Raw genomic sequence first — 22,085 nt, forward strand, 5'->3', positions numbered from 1 at the left:
CCAGGCAATTTTGCTTTGAAAAGTCAAACGGCGCTCCTTCCCTTCCGAGTTCTGCCATGCGCCCAAACAGTGGTTTACCTGCATATATGGGGTATCAGCGTACTCAGGACAAATTGTACAGCAACTTTTACTGTCCAATTTCTCTTGTTACCCTTGATAAAATAAAAAAAATTTGGATCTGAAGTAAACTGTTTGTGAAAAAAAGTTAAATGTTCATTTTTTTTTTAAACATTCCAAAAATTCCTGTGAAGCACCTGAAGGGTTAATAAATTTCTTGAATGTGATTTTGAGCACCTTGAGGGGTGCAGTTTTTAGAATGGTGTCACTTTTGGGTATTTTCTAACATATAGACCCCTCAAACTGACTTCAAATGTGATGTGGTCCCTAAAAAAATGATGTAAAAATGAGAAATCGCTGGTCAACTTTTAACCCTTATAACTTAAAAAAATTTGGTTCCAAAATTGTGCTGATGTAAAGTAGACATGTGGGAAATGTTATTTATTAACTATTTTGTGTGACATATTGCTCTGCTTTAAGGGCATGAAAATTCAAATTTGGAAAATTGAGAAATTTTCAAAATTTTTGGCAAATTTCCGCTTTTTTCACAAATAAATGCAAGTCATATCAAATAAATTTTACCACTATCATGAAGTACAATATGGCACAAGAAAACCTTGTCAGAATCACTGGGATCCATGGAAGCGTTCCAGAGTTATTGCCTCATAAAGGGACAGTGGTCAGAATTGTAAAAATTGGCCCGGTCATTAACACCCTTGGAGGTAAAGAGGTTAATTGCCCTGGCTGTGTATTTTGGGTCATTGTCATGCTGTAAGACCCAGCCATGACCCAACACCAATGCTCTTACTGAGGGAAGGAGATTGTTGGCCGGAATCTCATGATACGTGACCCCATCCATCCTCCCTTCAATACGGTACAGTCGTCTTGTCCCCTTTGCAGAAAAGCACCTTTAAACCATCATGTTTTCCCTACCATGCTTCACACTTTGGACAGTTTTCTTGAGTTTGTATTCCTCCCTCTTCTTCCTCCAAACACGGCATGTCGAGTTGATACGAAAAAGTTATATTTTGGTCATCTGACCACATGACCTTCTCTGGATCATTCAGATGGTCATTGGCGAATCTCAAACTGGCCTGGACACGTGCTGGCGTGAGCAGGAGGAATCTTGTGTGCACTGCAGTATTTTAATCCATGAAGGTGTAGTGTGTTACTAAAGGTAATTTTTGAGACTGTGGTCCTAGTTCTCATCAGGTCATTGAACAGGTCCTCCTGTGTAGCTCTAGGCTGATTCCTTTCTCAGAATCATCCTTACCCCATGAGGCTAGATTTTGCATGAAGCCCCAGACCGAGGAAGATTGACAGTCATCTTGTGTTTCTTCCATTTTCTAATAATTGTGCTAATAGTTGTTGCCTTCTCACCAAGCTGTTTGCTTATTGGCTTGTAGCCCATGCCAGCATTGTGCAGGTCTACAATTTTGTCCCTGGTGTCCTTAGACAGCTCTTTGACTTACCCACTGTGGAGAGGTTGGAGTGTGATTGAATGAGTGTATGGACAGGTGTCTTTTATACAAGTTCAAACAGGTGCAGTTAAGACAGGTAAAGAGTGGAGAGTAGGAGGGCTTCTTAACCCCTTCCCGACATCCGACGTACTATCCCGTCTACGGTACCCGGGCCCCTATGACCGGGGACGGGATAGTATGTCATCGCGATCAGCTGCGCTGCCGGGGGGCGCCGCTGATCGCGGCCGGGTGTCAGCTGATTATTACCCGACACATTAACCCCCTGGCACACTGCGATCAAACACGATCGCAGTGTACCGGGGGTTTAGAGAAGCATCGGCAGGGAGAGGGCTCCCTCCGTGCTTCCCTGAGACCCCCGCAGCAGCGCGATCTGCAGCACTGCTGTGGGGGCCTCCTTCCCTGCAGGTCCCCGGATCCAATATGGTGGCGGGAACCTTCGGGGGCCTGCAGGGAGGCGTCTTTCTCAGTGCCTGCTGAGAGCAGGCATGAGGAAGCCTTCTGCAGTGCCTGTGTCAGATCGCTGATCTGTCACAGCCTGTGTGATGTGTCAGATCAGCGATTTGACACATGAGAGTGATGTCCCCCCCTGGGACAATGTAAAAATAAATTATAAAAAAAATCGCTAAATAAATAAAAAATATTCCCTAATAAATTCATTTTTTGGAAATAAAAAAAAAACAAAAAACAATAAAAGTACACATATTTAGTATCGCCGTGTCCGTAACGGCCCACCCTATAAAACTGTCCCATTAGTTAACCCCTTTAGCGAGCCCCTTAAAAAATAAAAAACAAAGCAAAAAACAATGCTTTATTATCATACCGCCGAGCAAAAAGTGCAATAACGCGTATATCGTACTGACCCAAAGAAGAAAACCGCTTTATCAATTTTACCACACGCGGATTAGTGTAAACGCATCCCCCAAAAGAAATTCATGAAATGCTGGTTTTTGTTCATTCTGTGTCCCAAAAATCGGAATAAAAAGCGATCAAAAAATGTCATGTGCCCGAAAATGGTATAGATAAAAACGTCAACTCGTCCCGCAAAAAATAAGACCTCACATGACTCAGTGGGTCAAAATATGGAAAAATTATAGCTCTCAAAATGTGGTGATGCAAAAACTATTTTTTACAATAAAAAGCGTCTTTTAGCATGTGACAGCTGCCAAACATAAAAACCTGCCACAAATAGTAAATCAAACCCCCCGTTATCACCCCCTTAGTTAGGGAAAAATAATAAAATTAAAAAAAATTATTTCCATTTTCCCATTAGGGCTAGGGTTAGGGCTAGAGTTAGAGCTTGGGTTAGGGCTAGGGTTAGGGCTGAGATTAGGGTTAGGGGTGTGTTGGGGTTAGGGTTGGAGTCAGAATTGGGGGGTTTCCACTGTTTGGGCACATCAGGGGCTCTCCAAACGCAACATGGCGTCTGATCTCAATTCCAGCCAATTCTGCGTTGAAAAAGTCAAATGGTGCTTCTTCCCTTCCAAGCTCTGCCATGTGTCCAAACAGTGTTTTACCCCCACATATGGGGTATCAGCCTACTCAGGACAAATTGCAAAACAACTTTTGGGGTCCAATTTCTCCTGTTACCCTTAGGAAAATAAAAAATTGGGGGCGAAAATATCATTTTTGTGGAAAAAAATCGTAGTTACTTACCGATAACGGTATTTCCACAAAAATGATCTTTTCACCCTCAATTTTTATTTTTCCAATGGTAACATGACACTAAAAGTTATTGTGCAATTTGTCCTGAGTACGCTGATACCCCACATGTGGGGGTAAACCACTATTTGGGCACATGGCAGAGCTCGGAAGGGAAGTAGCGCCATTTGACTTTTTGGGCTGGAATTGGGATCGGATGCCATGCCGCGTTTGGAATGCCCCTGATGTGCCTAAACAGTGGAAACCCCCCACAAATGACACTGTTTTGGAAACTAGACACCCCCCAAGGAACTTCTGTAGATGTGTGGTGAGCACTTTGAACCCCCAAGGGCTTCACAGAAGTTTATAACGACCGGACGTGAAAATAAAACAATCATATTTTTTCCAGAAACATGATCTTTTAGTCCCCAATGTTTTTATTTTCCCAAGGGTAACAGGAGAAATTGGACACCAAAAGTTGTTGTTCAATTTGTCCTGAGTACGCTGATACCCCATATGTGGGAGATAACTACTGTATGGGCACACGCCATGGCTCGGAAGGAAAGTAGTGAAGTTTTGGAATGCAGACTTTGATGGAATGGTCTGCGGGTGTCATGTTGCCTTTGGAGAGCCCCTGATGTACCTAAACTGTGGAACCCCCCCCACAAGTGACCCCATTCTGGAAACTAGACCCCCCCAATGAACTTATCTAGATGTGTGGTGAGCACTTTTAATCCCCCAGTGCTTCACAGAAGTTTATAACGCCAGGGCGTGAAAAGAGCAAAATCATATTTTTTCCACAAACATGATCTTTTAGTCCCCAATTTTTTTATTTTCCCAAGGGTAACAGGAGAAATTGGACCCCAAAAGTTGTTGTCCAATTTGTCCTAAGTACACTGATACCCAATATGTGGGAGAAAACTACTGTATGGGCACACGTCAGGGCTTGGAAGGGAAGAAGTGACGTTTTGGAATGCAGACTTTGATGGAAAGGTCTGCGGGTGTCATGTCGCGTTTGGAGAGCCTCTGATGTGCCTAAACCCCCCACAAATGACCCCATTTTGGAAACTAGACCTCCCAAGGAACTTATCTAGATGTGTGGTGAGCACTTTGAACCCCCCAGTGCTTCACAGAAGTTTATAACGCCCGGGCGTGAAAATAAAAAAATAATATTTTTCTCTTTCCCCCATGACGGCACCACGGAGAGAAAGGGATCCGCCCTCAGGGACAGGAAACCTACAGATGAAAAAGGTGGTACCTCTCTCCCACATGAGTTGGTTTACAGAGCATTACACAGAACTTTCAGCTGCAACTCAAATGGTTATAAAAAATCCAACATTAATCAAATTAAGCTTAATAGAGGCACCGTGTGGCTAAGTACTAAAGCTAACTAACTCACTCTAATGTGCACACCTGTGTGTGAAAGGGAGGGGATGTACGGGTGCCGTCATGGGATCAGAGAAATACCGTTATCGGTAAGTAACTACGATTTTCTCTTTCCCCCATGACGGCACCACAGAGAGAATTACAAAGATTGTACATCTAGGGAGGGACCACCGCCTCCAGAACCCTTTTCCCAAAGGTGAGATCAGAAGAGGAGGTCAAGTCTAGACGGTAATGTCTGAAAAATGTAGGGGGGGAGACTAAGTGGCAGCTCTACATATCTGGTCTATTGAAGCGCCGGCTTTCTCCGCCCAGGATGATGCCACGGCCCTGGTTGAATGGGCCCTTACGTCCTCCGGGATGGCTGCCCCGCAGGAGGAGTAGGATAGGGTGATGGCCTCTCTTATCCATCTCGCCAATGTGACGCTTTTTGACCCTTCCGAGGACCCTGAAAACAGACAAACAGAGCCCTATCCTTCCTAAACACCCTTGTGGTTGTCAAGTATTGGACCAGGCAACTTTTTACATCTAAAGTGTATAATACCTCTTCCGTTTTGTTCTTGGGATTGGGACAGAAGGAGGGTAAGGAGATTTCCTGAGTCCTATGAAACTGTGACGATACCTTGGGGAGATATGCTGGGTCGGTTCTAAGAATTATCCTATTATCCAGTACTTGCGTGAAGGGTGAGTGGGCAGACAAAGATTGCATATCACTAATGCGGCGGGCAGAAGTTAAGGCTACGAGGAGGGAGGTCTTAAGGGACAATATTTTTAAGGGAACCTCCGCTAGGGGTTCGAAGGGACATTTGGTTAGTGCGTTTCGCACTAGGTTTAGATCCCAGGGGGGGGGTGCGTAGGGGGATCGGCCTGGATCTACTTGAGGCTCTAATGAACCTCATAACCCATCTATTTTTTGCTAGGTCATGGCTATACAAAGCTCCCAAGGCCGCCACCTGTACTTTTAAGGTGCTGGTAGCTAATCCCTTTTCCAACCCCCTCTGTATGAATTCCAGAATTTTGTCTATTGGGATTTCTCCCGTTGGGTCAGAGCCTGATACTGACATGAACTTTTTCCACACTTTGCCATATGCTTTAGTGGTTACTGGCTTTCTGCTTTGTAGTAGCATGGATACCAAGTTTGACGAGAAGCCCCTGTTGCTTAGGAGATCCCTCTCAAAAGCCAAGCTGTCATGTGTAAGTTTTTTATGTGGGGGTGATACACTGGTCCCTGGGATAGCAGGCCGAGTTTCTGATAGAATCCAGGGATCTGTTACGGACATTCTTCTCAGCCAGGGGAACCATATTTTCCGTGGCCAGAAGGGCGCTATTACCACTACTGTCGTCTTGTCCCCCCGTATTTTCCTCAGTACTAAGGGGATGAGAGATATTGGAGGGAAAGTGTAGGCCAGGTGATAATCCCAGGGTATCGTGAAGGCGTCTAGAGCTACTGGGCCCCCCAGGGACTGATTGAGCAGAAGGTTTTCAACTTCCGGTTCTGACTGTTCGCAAATAAGGCTATTTCTGGCCAGCTCCAGAGTTGCACAATTTGGTTGAAGACTGACTGGCTTAGTTCCCACTCCCCCTGTTTTAGGCATGTCCTGCTTAAGAAGTCCGCCGTTCGATTTTCCGAAACTTTTATGTGAAGGGCTGTCAGGGATTCTAGATTGTGTTCTGCTAAGTGGAAGATGGATTTTGTTACCTCCATCAGCACTCGAGATCTGGTGCCCCCTGGTGGTTTAAATATGCTACTACTACCTGGTTGTCTGAGAAGACCCTTGTGTGATGGGAGCGAAGTGAATCTAGAAAATGAACGAGAGCTAGTTTTACTGCCAGCAACTCCTTCATATTTGAGGAAGCTGACTCTCTTCCCTGGGTCCAGGGCCCTTGCGCCACCTGGTTGGTCTCGAGTATGGCTCTGTGCCCACTGTACTGCTGGCATGCAGGCTGTCATTGACCACAATAGAGACATTGATTTTCTCAGGGTAGTGACTGGGGAAGCTATCATTTGTGACACCATCTGTGCCATTTTTTGAACCTTCGTCTGCAGAAGATAACATTTCTGTTCGGTTGAGTCCAATAATATCCCCAAGTACTCCTGCACCTGACTTGGTACGAGTCTGGATTTGGGCAAATTCAGCATCCATCCTAGACTCAGTATCAATCTCATGACCATGTCCAATTGTTGTTTGCAGTGGTGAAAGGAGACGCCTATTATTAAGAGATCGTCCAGGTACGGGACTATCAGGATGTTTTGCTCTCTTATGTGGGCCATTACCTCTGACATTACCTTTGTAAATACCCTTGGAGCAATAGCTAGCCCGAAGGGGAGGGCTCTGAACTGATAATATTTTATCTCCCCCTGGATTGTCACCGCCACCCTGAGGTATTTTCTGTGGTCTCTGTGAATAGGCACATGGTAATATGCGTCTCTCAAGTCTAACACAGCCATGAAGCAAGATGGGGAAGCATTTTTATACAAGATTTTATTGTCTCCATTTTGAAGTGCTGAATTTCCAGGAACTTGTTCAGTCTTTTTAGATTTATGATCGCCCTGTATGATCCGTCTGGCTTCCTGCGAAGGAAGAGAGGGGAGTAGAAGCCTTTCCACCTGTCTTGGTAGGGGACTTCTTGTAATACGTTTTTCTCCCTTAGATTCGTTATTTCTTGTTGCAGAGCTAGCTGTTCGTGTGATGTCCTTTGGGGCGTTATCACAAAAGAGTCGTTTGGGAGGGTATTGAATTTTAACCTCAGACCTTCCTTTATTATGTTCAGTATCCATGAACTCGCGGATATTTTTTCCCACGCCTGAAGAAAGTAGGATAATCTTCCCCCGACTCGGGGAGTACCTTCATTGTGGCTTCTTATTGTCGGGGGGTTTGTTAAACATAAAGCCTTTATTTTTGTTCCTTCTGTCCTCCCATCCTTCTTTGTTCCCTTTTGGGGGCTTCCGTCACATAAACCTTCTGTTCCGAAAAGGCCATTTGTATGACTGGCTAGGGAATCCGGGAAAGGATTTTTTCTTGTCCCCTGCCTTGTCCAAGATGTCGTCTAACGTTGGGCCAAATAAGAATTCCCCCTCGCATGGGATTGCGCACAATTTGGTTTTTGTTTGCAAATCTCCCAGCCAGCATTTCAGCCATAAGGCGCATCTTGCGGCTTTCGAGAGGGCCGCTGTCCTGGCTGCCAGTCTGGTCGAGTCTACTGACGCATCCGCCAGGAAAGCTGCTGTTCCCTTCTTTACAGAAACTGATCTCTGTATTGTTTCTCTTGGGACTTTTTCCTTTATTTGTGAATCTAAGTGGTCCAGCCAGACCATTAGGGCATGTGCCTTGCACGTGGCTGCTATGGCTGGCTTTATCCCCCCTCCTGTCGCCTCCCAAGCATTTTTTAAAAAATGTTATGCTTTTTTATCCATTGTGTCCTTCAGGGTACCCATGTCTTTGAACAGCAGGGCAAATTTTTTAGAAGCTTTTGCGACTGCTACATCTAATTTAGGAGCTTTGCTCCATAAGGAGCAGGCCGGGTCGTCAAAGGGGTATTTCCTCTTTGGTGTTAGGAGAACTTTTTTGTCTGGCTTTTTCCATTCTCGTTTGATTAGGGAATGGATTTTCTCATTCACCAGGAAAGCCCTCCGTTTTTTTTGCTCTAGCCCTCCGAACATTAGATCTTGGGCTGTTTTCTTAGGGCGTTCGTCGGTTGTCCTCACAGGTTTTACCAGGGCGTCTGTCTCTTCAATAGGAAAGCAGCTGCGTCCCCCTTCTGAGGATGATGAAGAGGACTGGGAAGATGATGAATTACTTGAGTTGGATAGTTCACTTCCTGACTCACTAACACTGGACTCTGGGGATCTATGCCTGGACCTACGTTTTTTCTTAGAGGTTCTGGCGCCCTTAAGGGTGTCCTCAACTTGGGTCCTTATCAGTGTTTTGAGGTCTAAAGCAATAAAGCAAACCTCGGGGACTCCTCCTGTATTGTTTTCTCTATGCACGCTGCACAGAGCTTTTTCTCCCATGTAGGGGGTAACTCCTCCGTGCATATAGCACGTACCCTGTGTTTGGATTTGGTCATGCATTTATGCCCCTGAAAAGAAAAAATTAATAATCGCACATTAGCAAGCAGGCATTCACGGAGATCACTCACCCTCCACGTGGAACGAGCAATACCGTCTATCTCCACTGCTGAATCCACTTCTGGCTGTGCTGCCATGGTGGAGCTTTGGCTGCGCCGCAATCCTGCATGACCTCTGCTGCTGCACTGCTGGGAAGAGTCGCGCTGGCGCTGCTGGCGCTGCTGGCGCTATTCCTGCGTTTGCTGTGGCCCCTGCTTCGGGGACCGCCGTCGTGTCTCCTTCTCCCTCTGTGGTTTCCCACTCATGGTGCCGCTTCTCTCTCCTTCAGCGGGGCTATTAAACATGATTTCATATTTTTTTCTAATTTCCCATCGTCCTCCCAGCGATCCCTGCGCTCCGCCGGAAGTGGCCACCCACGCATGCGCACCGCGGATTACCCAGCTGTGCACCGCGCCTCTTCCAGGGAGCTGCGCGCGCCAGCCCTACCGGCATCCAGCGCCCACTGCCGCTATCCTGCGGCCTCCTCTCGGTGCTCGGTGGGCCCTGTCGCTCGCGGCTTCTGGTGGCCGCCGCCGCGCTCCCAGCTGCAGAGACCTGCGTGCCTCGCAGCTCCCGGTGGCCGCCGCTATCCCCTACAGGCCGCTCCGAGGTCCAGCAGGCTCTGTGACTTGCGGCTCCTGGTGGCCACCGCCACCTCCTCTGGCTGCCTCGTCCAGTGCTTGGCGGGGCTCTGCTGTAGTGACCGACGCCACTACACTTGCAGGAGGCAGCCCCTTTTATTTTATTTTTTTTTTCATTCTTGGGATCGGCAGACTTGTCCTGCTCTTCACTGCCTCTCCTCACTCACCCTCAAGGCCCACCGACCCCGGTGGTGGTGCTTCAGGGGAAGCCCGCCCAAGGCCTCGACCCAGCCGAGGCAGGGAACCCCGCTGCCTATTACCGGACTGGTTCGGTCCCCGGAATCGAGCGTCGACTGCAGGTACACGCTGTAGGTTCCCTGTCAGGGACAGGAAACCAACTGATCTGGGAGAGAGGTACCGCCTTTTTCATCTGTAGGTTTCCTGTCCCTGAGGGCGGATCCCTCTCTCTCAGTGGTGCCGTCATGGGGGAAAGAGAAAAATATTATTTTTTTATTTTCACGCCCGGGCGTTATAAACTTCTGTGAAGCACTGGGGGGTTCAAAGTGCTCACCACACATCTAGATAAGTTCCTTGGGGGGTCTAGTTTCCAAAATGGGGTCATTTGTGGGGGGTTTAGGCACATCAGAGGCTCTCCAAACGCGACATGACACCCGCAGACCATTCCATCAAAGTCTGCATTCCAAAACGTCACTTCTTCCCTTCCAAGCCCTGACGTGTGCCCATACAGTAGCTTTCTCCCACATATTGGGTATCAGTGTACTTAGGACAAATTGGACAACAACTTTTGGGGTCCAATTTCTCCTGTTACCCTTGGGAAAATAAAAAAATTGGGGACTAAAAGATCATGTTTGTGGAAAAAATATGATTTTGTTCTTTTCATGCCCTGGCGTTATAAACTTCTGTGAAGCACTGGGGGATTAAAAGTGCTCACCACACATCTAGATAAGTTCATTGGGGGGTCTAGTTTCCAGAATGGGGTCACTTGTGGGGGGGGTTCCACAGTTTAGGTACATCAGGGGCTCTCCAAAGGCAACATGACACCCGCAGACCATTCCATCAAAGTCTGCATTCCAAAACGTCACTACTTTCCTTCCGAGCCACGGCGTGTGCCCATACAGTAGTTATCTCCCACATATGGGGTATCAGCGTACTCAGGACAAATTTAACAACAACTTTTGGTGTCCAATTTCTCCTGTTACCCTTGGGAAAATAAAAACATTGGGGACTAAAAGATCATGTTTGTGGAAAAAATATTATTGTTTTATTTTCACGTCCGGTCGTTATAAACTTCTGTGAAGCCCTTGGGGGTTCAAAGTGCTTACCACACATCTACAGAAGTTCCTTGGGGGGGGGTCTAGTTTCCAAAACGGTGTCATTTGTGGGGGGGTTTCCACTGTTTAGGAACATCAGGGGAATTCCAAACGCGGCATGGCATCTGATCCCAATTCCAGCCAAAAAAAGTCAAATGGCGCTACTTCCCTTCTGAGCTCTGCCATGTGCCCAAATAGTGGTTTACCCCCACATGTGGGGTATCAGCGTACTCAGGACAAATTGCACAATAACTTTTAGGGTCCTGTTACCATTGGAAAAATAAAAATTGAGGGTGAAAAGATCATTTTTGTGGAAAAAATATGATTTTTTAATTTTACGGCTGCATGTTATAAACTTCTGTGATGCCCTGAGAGGTTCAAAGTTCTCACCACATATCTAGATAAGTTCCTTGGGGGGTCTAGTATCCAAAATGGGGTCACATGTGGGGGGGTTTCCACTATTTAGGCACATCAGGAGCTCTCCAAACGTGACATGGTGTCCTATCTGAATTCCAGCCAATTTTGAATTGAAAAAGTCAAACTGCGCTCCTTCCCTTCTGAGTTTTGCCATGCGCCCAAACAGTGGTCCCCCCCCACATATCAGGTATCAGCCTACTCAGGACAAATTGCACAATAACTTTTGCAGTCCAATTTTTCCTGTTACCCTTGGTAAAATAAAAAAAATTGGTCCTGAATTAATTTTTTTGTGAAAAAAAGTTAAATGTTCATTTTTTTTTTTAAACATTCAAAAAATTCCTGTGAAGCACCTGAAGGTTTAATAAACTTCTTGAATGTGGTTTTGAGCACCTTGAGGGGTGCAGTTTTTAGAATGCTATCACTTTTGGGTATTTTCTATCATATAGACCCCTCAAAGTGGCTTCAAATGTGATGTGGTCCCTAAAAATAAAATGGTGTTGCAAAAATGAGAAATCGCTGGTCAACTTTTAACCCTTATAACTTCCTAACAAAAAAAAGTTGGTTCCAAAATTGTGCTGATGTAAAGTAAACATGTGGGAAATGTTATTTATTAAGTTTTTTGTGTGCCATATCTCTGTGATTTAAGGGCATGAAAATTCAAAGTTGGAAAATTGCAAAATATTCAAAATTTTCACCAAATTTCCATTTTTGTCACAAATAAACGCAGGTTACATGAATGAAATTTTACCACTATCATGAAGTACAATATGTCACGAGAAAACAATGTCAGAATCACCGGGATCCATGGAAGCGTTCCAGAGTTATTACCTCATAAAGGACAGTGGTCAGAATTGTAAAAATTGGCCCGGTCATGAACATGCAAACCACCCTTGGGGGTAAAGGGGTTAATGAAAAAGTGGCAGGTCTATGAGAGCCCGAAATCTTGCTGATTCGTAGGTGATCCAATACTCATTTCATGTAATAAAATTAAATGTAATTGTACGATTTTTAAATAATGTGATTTTCTGTTTTTGAAATGTACTTATGATAAAAATTACAGACTTCTCCATTCTTTATAGATGGGAAAACTTGCAAAATTGGCAGTGCATCAAATACTTACACTGTATGTGGGTCCAGGCTCGGTCTGGCTTGGCGGGGTAGCCGGGAAATGCTCGGTGGGCCCCGATGAGGGACAAAAAAGGTCGCTGGGGCCTTTTAAAAACGCGGCCCCTTTAACCCCTTCGCACCCGAGCCTGTTTTTGCCTTCGTGACCGGGCCAATTTTTTCAATTCTGACCAGTGTCACTTTATGAGGTCATAACTCTAGAACGCTTCAACGGATCCTACTGATTCTGACATTGTTTTCTCTTGACATATTGTACTTCATGATTGTGGTAAAAATTTTTAGATATGATCTGCACTTATTTGTTAAAAAAAATCAAAATTTGGCAAAAATTTAGAAAATTTTGCAATTTTCAAACTTTTAATTTTTATGCCCTTAAATCAGAGAGTGATATCGCACAAAATAGTTAATAAATAACATTTCCCACATGTCTACTTTACATCTGCACAATTTTGGAAACATAATTTTTTTTTTTTAGGAAGTTATAAGGGTTAAAAGTTGACCAGCGATTTCTCATTTTTACAACAAAATTTGCAACACCATTTTTTTTAGGGACCACCTCACATTTGAAGTGAGTTTGGGGGGTCAATATGACAGAAAATACCCAAAATTGACACCATTCTAAAAACTGCACCTCTCAATGTACTCAAAACCACATTCAAGAAGTTTATTAACCCTTCAGGTGCTTCACATGAATGAATGGAATATGGAAGGAAAAAATAAACATTTAACTTTTTTTCACAAACATTTTACTTCAAAACCATTTTTTTTTATTTTCACAAGTGTAAAAAGAGAAAATGAACCACAAAATTTTTTGTGCAATTTCTCCCGAATACGCCAATACCCCGTATGTGGGGCTAAACCACTGTTTGAGCACACGGCAGAGCTCAGAACGGAAGGAGTGCCGTTTGACTTTTTCAATGCAGAATTGGCTGGAATTGAGATCGGATGCCATGTCGCATTTGGAGAGCCCCTGATGTACCTAAACAGTGGAAACCCCCCACAAGTGACCCCATTTTGGAAATTAGACCCCCCCAAGGGACTTATCTAGATGTGTGGTGAGCACTTTGAACCCCCAAGTGTTTCAGTAAAGTTTATAATGTAGAGGCGTGAAAATAAAAAAATCATTTTTTTTCCACAAAAATGATCTTTTAGCCCCCAATTTTTATTTTCACAAGGGTAACAGGAGAAATTGGACCCTAAGAGTTGTTGTCCAATTTGTCCTGAGTATGCTGGTATGCCATATGTTGGAGAAAACTACTGTTTGGGCACACGGTGGGGCTCGGAAGGGAAGTAGTGACGTTCTGAAATGCAGACTTTGATGGAATGGTCTGTGGGTGTCATGTCGCGTTTGCAGAGCCCCTGATGTACCTAAACAGTGGAAACCCCACACAAGTGACCCCATTTTGGAAACTAGACCCCCCAAGGAACTTATCTAGATGTGTGGTGAGCACTTTGAACCCCCAAGTGTTTCAGTAAAGTTTATAATGTAGAGGCGTGAAAATAAAAAAATCATTTTTTTTCCACAAAAATTATCTTTTAGCCCCCAATTTTTATTTTCACAAAGGTAACGGGAGAAATTGGACCCTAAGAGTTGTTGTCCAATTTGTCCTGAGTCCTGAGTACGCTGGTACCCCATATGTGGGAGAAAACTACTGTTTGGGCACACGGTGGGGCTCGGAAGGGAAGTAGTGACGTTCTGAAATGCAGACTTTGATGGAATGGTCTGCGGGCGTCATATTGCATTTACAGAGCCCCTGATGTACCTAAACAGTGGAAACCCCCAATTCTAATTCCAACCCTAACCCCAACACACCCCTAACCCTAATCTCAGCCCTAACCATAACCCTAACCACAAACCTAACACCAACACACCTATAACCTTAATCCCAGCCCTAGCCCTAGCCCTAACCCTAGCCCTAGCCCTAACCCTAACCCTAACCCTAGCCCTAGCCGTAACCCTAACCCTAGCCCTAACCCTAGCCCCTGCATTTTTTTTTTTTTACTTTTTTTTTATTTTTGTCACAAGATTGCTGCCCTGCGATCTGACTCATAGTAACGCCACTTCACCTCTGATCATCTGTCAGTGTGAGATCAGAGGAGAAGCAGCGTTACTATGTGACAAGATCGCTGCCTGGCACATAATAACGCGACTTCTCCTCTGATCTCACAATGACAGATGATCAGAGGTGAAGCAGCGTTACTGTGTGACAAGATCGCTGCCTGGCACAGCTGTGCCAGGCAGCGATCAGCTGTGCCAGGCAGCGATCTAGTCACACAATAACGCTGCTTCACCTCTGATCAGCTGTCAGTGTTAGATCAGAGGGAGAAGCCGCGTTACAATGAGGGAGATCGCCGGGAAACAAGCAGCTTTCCCAGCGATCGCTCCCATTGGCTGCTGTGACGCTGAACCAATCAGGTCTCGATGACGTCGGGGGTCCCAGCATGCATTGCGCACCGGGATCCCCGCGTTGTAAGGTATGTGGGGGTCCCGGGGGGCACAAAACCGCCGACAGTAGATAAACGTCGGCGCTGCACAAAGCCCAGCAAGCGCCAACGTTTATCTACTGTGGGCGGTCGTGAAGAGGTTAAGAGTGTGGGCTCTTTAAAAGCGTGTCCGAGTGTTTGCAGTGTCGCGCGCACCTACCATAGCTCTCTGATGCGTCGACACTGGCTTTGATTGGCTCGCTGTCAGGCTGCAATTGCGATGGCTGTTCTGTGGCACAGGACCTGTGATGAGGTCACAGGAGGGGAGGAGTCAGGAGTCACATGATCAGAAGCCTCGGTGTCTGTCTGCAGGACTCTGCTGTGCTGGTGGTCGAAACGGAGCTGGCTGGATGAGGGTAAGTTTCTGTGTGGGTTTACAGTGTGGATGTAGCAGAGCCATACAAAGTGTACGGAGCGGAGCCGTGTGTGTATGAGGTGTTCGGCGCGGAGCCGCGTGTGTACGAGGTGTACGGAGCGGAGCCGTATGTGTACGAGGTGTACGGAGCGGAGCCGTGTGTGTACGAGGTGTATGCAGTGGAGCCGTGTGTGTACGAAGTGGACAGAGGAGCCGCGTGTGTACGGAGCGAAGCCGCGTGTGCACGAGGTGTACAGAACGGAGCTGTGTGTGTACTAGGTGTACGGAGCAGAGTCGTGTGTGTACGCGATGTACGAAGCAGAGCCGCATGTGTATGAGGTGGACAGAGAGGAGCCACATGCATACGGAGAGGAGCCGCGTGTGTACGAGGTTTACAGAGCAGAGCCGCGTGTGAACAAAGTGTAAGGAGTGGAGCTGCATGTGTACGAGGTGTACAGAGTGGAGCCGCATGTGTACGAGGTGTATGGAGCGGAGCCGCGTGTGTATGAGGTGAACGGAGCGGAGATGTGCGTGTACAGAGTGGAGATGTGTGTGTACGAGGCGTACGGAGCGGAACCATGCGTGTACGAGGTGTGCGGAGCCGCACCTGTACAAGGTGTATCGAGCGGAGATGTGTGTGTATTTTGGCATGGGGGGGCCCCATTTGAAAGTTCGCAAACAGGGCCCATATCTTTGTAGTTATGCCACTGCATGTGGGGCTGTGCTGTATACCATGGTGCTGTGCTGTATACCAATGGGGGGCTGTGCTGTATACCATGTGAGCTGTGCTGTATACCATGGGCCTGTTCTGTATACCATGTGGGGCTGTGCTGTATACCATGGTGCTATGCTGTATTCCAATGTGGGGCTGTGCTGTATACCAATGGAGGGCTGTGCTGTATAACATGTGGGGCTGTTCTGTATACCATGTGGGGCTGTGCTGTATACCATGTGGGGCTGTGTTATATACCATGTGCGGCTGTGTTATATACCATGTGGGGCTGTGTTATATACTATGTGGGCTGTAGTATATACTATGTGGCTGTGTTATATACCATGGGGGGTACATTCTACATTATATTCTATGGGGGAGGCTGTGTTATATAATACTAGCTGAAGAGCCCGGTGTTGCCCGGGCATAGTACCTAACTGTGGGTCCCGCTGTCTTCCTTAACATCACCGCTCTCCACCAGCCGTCCCGTTCTATCCCTCCGCAACTGCGCTCTATATCCATGTCCCGGTGTCCCTCCACAGCCACGCTCTCTTCTTCCACAGCCTCGGTCTCTTCGTCCACAGCCCTGCTCTCCACAGGGCTCCACTCCTTACACTTCGAACACACAGGGCTCTGTTCTGTACACCTCATATACACAGGGCTCCATATACCTCGTACACACACAGCTCTGCTCCGCACACCTCATGCACACAGGGCTCCGTACACCTCGTACACACACGGCTCCGCTCCTTACACCTCGTACACACAGGGCTCTGCTCTGTACACATCGTACACACACGGCTCCGCTCCTTACACCACGTACACACAGGGCTCCGCTCAGTACACCTCGTACATACATGGCTCCGCTCCGTACACCTCGAACACACAGGGCTCGGCTCCGTACACCTCGTACACACGCGGCTCTGCTCTGTACACCTCGTACACACACAGCTCCGCTCCATACACTTCGTACACACACGGCTCCGCTCCGTACACCTTGTACACACACAGCTCCGCTCCTTACACCTCGTACACACAGGGCTCCGCTCAGTACACCTCGTACATACATGGCTCTGCTCCGTACACCTCGAACACACGGGGCTCGGCTCCGTACACCTCGTACACACACGGCTCCGCTCCATACACCTCATACACACACGACTCCGCTTCGTCCACTTCTTACACACACGGCTCTGCTACATCCATACTGTAAACCCCTCCTGACCCTGGGCCCACACAGAAACTTACCCTCATCCAGCCAGCACCATGACGACCACCAGCACAGCAGAGTCCTGCATGTGACTCCTCCCCTCCTGTGACCTCATCACAGGTCCTGTGCCACAGAACAGCCATCGCAATTGCAGCCTGACAGCGAGCCAATCAAAGCCAGTGTCGCCGCATCAGAGAGCTATGGTAGGTGCGCGCGACACTGCAAACACTCGGACGCGCTTTTAAAGGGCCCACACTTTTAAAGGGGCCGCGCTTTTAAAGGGCCCCAGCTACCTTTTTTTTATCCTCATCAGGGCCCACCGCGCATTTCCCCGCTACCCTGCCAAGCCAGACCGAGTCTGGTCATAATACTGTATGGTGGACTATATGGGGCCCATTATATTGTATATAAGACTATGTGAGGCCAATTATACTGTATGGAAGAGTAGGTGGGGCCCTTTATTCTGTATGGAGAATTATGTGGCGCCATGTATCCTGTATGGAGGACTATGTGGGACCCATTATTCTGTGTGGAGGACTATGTTGGACTCATTATATTGTATGCAGGACTATAAGGGGGCCCATTATACTGTGTGCGTGGGGGTCACAGTTGGGGCATTATACTACGTTTTGGGTCACCAAACTTTACTGGGAGGTTGTGGGAGGGGATACATTAGGATCATCATACCATGCGTGTGGAAGGTACTGTGGAGGAATTAACTGTGGGGGTATCATACCTTGTCTGAGGGGGCACTTTTGTTGGCATCATACCTTATGGGGTCAACATAAGGTCAGTCTAGAGGCTTCAATATGAGGAAAATTACATTGCATGGGATGCAAAGTTGTGAGATGTTATCTTCTGTGATCTCACTGAATATTAAGGCTATGTGCACACGTAGCGTTTTAAAACGCTCACTAAAAACCGGACTCCTTCCCAGAAATCGCGCAGTTTTTTCCGCGCGATTTCACCGCGATTTTACCGCGATTTTGCCGCGATTTTCGCGTGCGTTATTCAAGCACTTTCCAAGCGATTTGAAGCATCGCTTGGAAAGTGATTGACAGGTTGGTCACACTCGTCAAACATAGTGTTTGACAAGTGTGACCAGGTTTTTACTATTGAGGCCGCCTATGCGGCATCAATAGTAAAAGATAGGATGTTAAAATGCTAAAAAAAAAAAAAAAATCGGGGTATATTTACCTTCCGGCGTCCCGCGCTGCCATCCCGGGCCTCAGCGTTCCCAGCGATGCCTTGCGCGAGACCTGTGATAACGTTGGTCTCGCGTTGCTATAGCGATCTCGCGAGACTGCTAGAGTCACGCGAGACTACGTCATTACAGGACCTTGCCGCAAGGCATTACTGGGAACGCTTAGGCCGGGAATGCAGCGCGGGACATCGGAAGGTAAATATACCCCGATTTTTTATTTTTTATTCTTTTTTTTACAGGGGTATGGTACCCAGGGCCTGGAGGACAGTCTCCTCTCCTCCACACCGTGGGTACCAACCGCACATGAGACGCTTAACTTCCCACATGGTGGGCATAGCCACAAGCGGGAGGTAAGCGATTCTCATGCATTCCTATGGGTGCGGAATCGCGGCAATTCTTTGTGATTCCGCACAAAAGAATGAGCATGCTGCGATTTTTTCCGCTATGCGATTCCGCCGCGGAAAAAAGCGCAGCATTAGCACAGCATGTGCGGATTGCCATAGGAATGCATGGGGGGCGTTCTGTACACGATTTTTAAGCGTTTTTGCGCCAAAAATCGCGGAAAAAACGCTTAAAAATCGCTACGTGTTCACACAGCCTAAGAGTTTATTGTGGGGGGGTGCAATTAGAACTGCCAAGGGGCCCCAGAATTTTTATGTTTGCCCCCGCCAGCGAGAAAATACCCATTTATTGGGAAATAAAAGGTCAATTTATCTACATGATCTGGATCTGATATTCTGTCTAGCAGCGCACATAAGTCCAAGAATTTTATTCCATAAAGAGATTTACGTAGCGGTCACTGTGTGGACCGTTGGACGTGCAGCAGGCTGACAAACTGATCCTATATGCTCAGCTCTCTCCTGGAAAGGGTGAGTATATCTCTTTATTGTCTTTTATAAATCACCCGGGTAAGACCCTATTGCGCTCTTTTCTACCTATAGTTTGAATAATTTAAGATCTATTAATTAAAATGTACTTTGTTAGCGGGAGAACCCCTTTAAGTTTGTTTCCATATGAAAAGGTTCATTGTTATATTTGATGATAAGGTAAAGCTTCCTCAATTGTAGACATTTTTTTAATAAATATCTAGGTTCTCCTGTGACTTTGCCAAATTTTAAACTTTGGCACTCCGTGTATTTGAGTTTGAGATCCCTGCCATAGTGCAATTATGTCCTCCATCTTGTAATAATGTCTCCCAATATGGCCCTTCTTAGGCCTGGATCACACTTCCGTTTTTTAAAATCCATCCAAATCCGTCGTTTTCCGTTAAAAAACGGATCCGCCAATTTTTTTGGAGCATCCGTTTTTTGGTCCCATAGACTTCCATTAGCGGTTACCGCGGATCTGCCAAAAAAAGGGATCCATTTGCATCCGTTTTTTCACACAAAAACGTATGCAAAAAACGGATGGCGGATGCCAAAAAACGGATGTGTGAAACAGGCCTTATACACATAATTGCCTTAAATTGTCTGTCATCCACTTCCGTCTGGATGTCCCTGAATCCCACAATCCACTGCACCGTACCGGAAGTACACCGACCGCCATTTTGGTACACCCAAGTGATGCCGCTCAGATCCAGGCCACCACTGCGATCCCAAACGCCGCTGGGATCCCAGTTGCCGCTCAGATTCAGGCTGCCGCTGCGATCCCAACCGCCGCTGGGATCCAGGCCGCTACTTGAATCCCAGCCACTGCTCAGATCCAGGCCACCGCTGCGATCCCTGTTGCCGCTCGGATTCAGGCTGCCGTTGTGATCCTGACCGCCTCTGGGATCCCGACCGCCGCTGGGATCCCGGACGCTGCTTGGATCCCAGCCACTGCTCAGATCCAGGCCACCGCTGCGATCCCAGTTGCTGCTCGGATTCAGGCTGCCGTTGTGATCCTGACAACCACTTGGATCCCGACCACCGCTGGGATCCCGGCCGCCGCTCGGATCCAGGCCGCTGCTGCGATCATGAGGCTGTGAAAGGGGTGTAACAAGGGGGTATAACGAGAGGGGTGTAATGAGAGGGTGCAATGAGGAGGGAGTATTGAGAGGGATGCCGCCGCCGAACCCCCACCAGGACCCACCGCCTGACTACACATGCCGGATTCCGCCGCTGCCTGCCCACACACCTCCGTGCAGTCACAGCGGGCAGGAAAGACCGCGGCTTGAGGCCTGTGCTGGAGATTGGGTGCGGCCACCTTCTCCAGCACAGGCCGCAAAACACCGACTTTCCTGCCGGTTGTGACTGCACAGAAGAGGGTGGGCCGCCACCCCCAGCGCCACAAAGCTGCCCCCATCGTGATGTTACTGCCCTCCCGATGCGATAGCATCGGGCACACATCTAGCGTCCTATAATAATGACCACCATTCTGTAATAATCGCTTATCCTGGACCCTACCCAGTAAAAATGTCCTCCATCTTGGCCCCCAGCTGTCACATGTATTTCAGTCTCAGCCCAAATTCGTAGGATTCTGAGAGCCAGCGGATGGGAGTAGTCATTTCCCTGCAAGACTCGATCGTGGTAGCATCTGACGAGAGTCTGGGTGTCAGATTCATGCCTGCATACGCCAAACACAAACTCGCCAGAATCTAGGAGGGTCCAGGTATGCCCACCTAGGCACGCTGGTATTTCCCTATAATCCCACAAAATTATTAGTTACTGTTTAGCTTATTTAGAAACATCCGTGTGGCTTGAAGCTTATAAGATTGTGGAGCTGCATCAAATTTTATTCATGCCAATGTGGCATGGGTTCTTGGTTTACTATTATTACCACTATTTTACAAGCATTATTTCACTGTCTTGCAATATTACATATGTCCACGAGAGGGCAGAAGCGTCCAGTCCTCAGTGAGACACGCACACAAACACACACACACCTCAGCTTGTCGATTTGACTCCAACAATATGGCGGAGTATGGTTTGTTTTCTGATACTTGATGAACGAGGCATCCCTCACAAAATGGTTTCCCCTGCCGCCGCTCATGAGGCCGCGCAAAGCATTGATGAGACGTAGACACATTCCTCCACGGTTGCTAGGAGACAAGAGACGCATTCAGCTGCTTATGAGGATAATAACAACGAGGTAAGCGCCGGTAAGTGACTACTGATAAGACTAATGCCCGTCATGGAGCTGCTTCATAGGAGCCGCAGGAAGTGGCAGAAGTCACCTCACTACACTCAGTGCCAGCAAATGTGCCCCCACACATAGTGCCAGAGTGCCCCCACACACATAGTGCCCCCACACATAGTGCCAGAGTGCCCCCACACACATAGTGCCCCCACACATAGTGCCAGAGTGCCCCCACACACATAGTGCCCCCACACATAGTGCCAGAGTGCCCCCACACACATAGTGCCCCCACACATAGTGCCAGAGTGCCCCCACACACATAGTGCCCCCACACATAGTGCCAGAGTGCCCCCACACACATAGTGCCCCCACACATAGTGCCAGAGTGCCCCCACACACATAGTGCCCCCACACATAGTGCCAGAGTGCCCCCATACAGAGTGCCCCCACACATAGTGCCAGAGTGTCCCCATACAGAGTGCCCCCATACAGAGTGCCCCCATACAGAGTGCCCCCACACATAGTGCCAGAGTGCTCCCATACATAGTGCCCCCATACATAGTGCCCCCACACATAGTGCCCCCACACATAGTGCCAGAGTGTCCCCATACAGAGTGTCCCCATACAGAGTGCCCCCATACATAGTGCCCCCATACATAGTGCCCCCACACATAGTGCCAGAGTGCCCCTATACATAGTGCCCCCACACATAGTGCCAGAGTGCCCCCCCCCACACATAGTGCCAGAGTGCCCCCCCCACACATAGTGCCAGAGTGCCCCCCCACACATAGTGCCAGAGTGCCCCCCCCACACATAGTGCCCCCACACACACAGTGCCCCCACACATAGTGCCAGAGTGCCCCCACACACATAGTGCCCCCACACATAGTGCCAGAGTGCCCCCACACATAGTGCCAGAGTGCCCCCATACATAGTGCCCCC

At 47.7% G+C, this 22,085-nt stretch overlaps 1 protein-coding gene across 6 annotated transcripts in view; it reads left to right on the forward strand.

Moving 5' to 3' along the window:
• The first annotated feature begins 20,536 nt into the window (after positions 1-20,536).
• The window catches only part of LOC141088655 (DPY30 domain-containing protein 1-like), a 43,230-nt gene continuing 41,681 nt past the window's right edge, over positions 20,537-22,085 (forward strand). For 2 of the 6 annotated variants that reach the window (XM_073574806.1, XM_073574805.1), the window contains exon 1: positions 20,981-21,155. The gene's annotated coding sequence lies outside the window, so the exon portion shown is untranslated. Of the gene's footprint in view, positions 20,676-20,980; positions 21,166-22,085 lie in introns of those variants that run through there. The other 4 variants (XM_073574802.1, XM_073574803.1, XM_073574804.1 and 1 more) reach the window with 4 other exon arrangements.

The sequence above is a fragment of the Dendrobates tinctorius genome, unplaced genomic scaffold (assembly GCF_039654945.1).
Source record: "Dendrobates tinctorius isolate UK_male_01 unplaced genomic scaffold, ASM3965494v1 ptg000040l, whole genome shotgun sequence".
NCBI classification, from domain to species: Eukaryota; Metazoa; Chordata; class Amphibia; order Anura; family Dendrobatidae; genus Dendrobates; species Dendrobates tinctorius.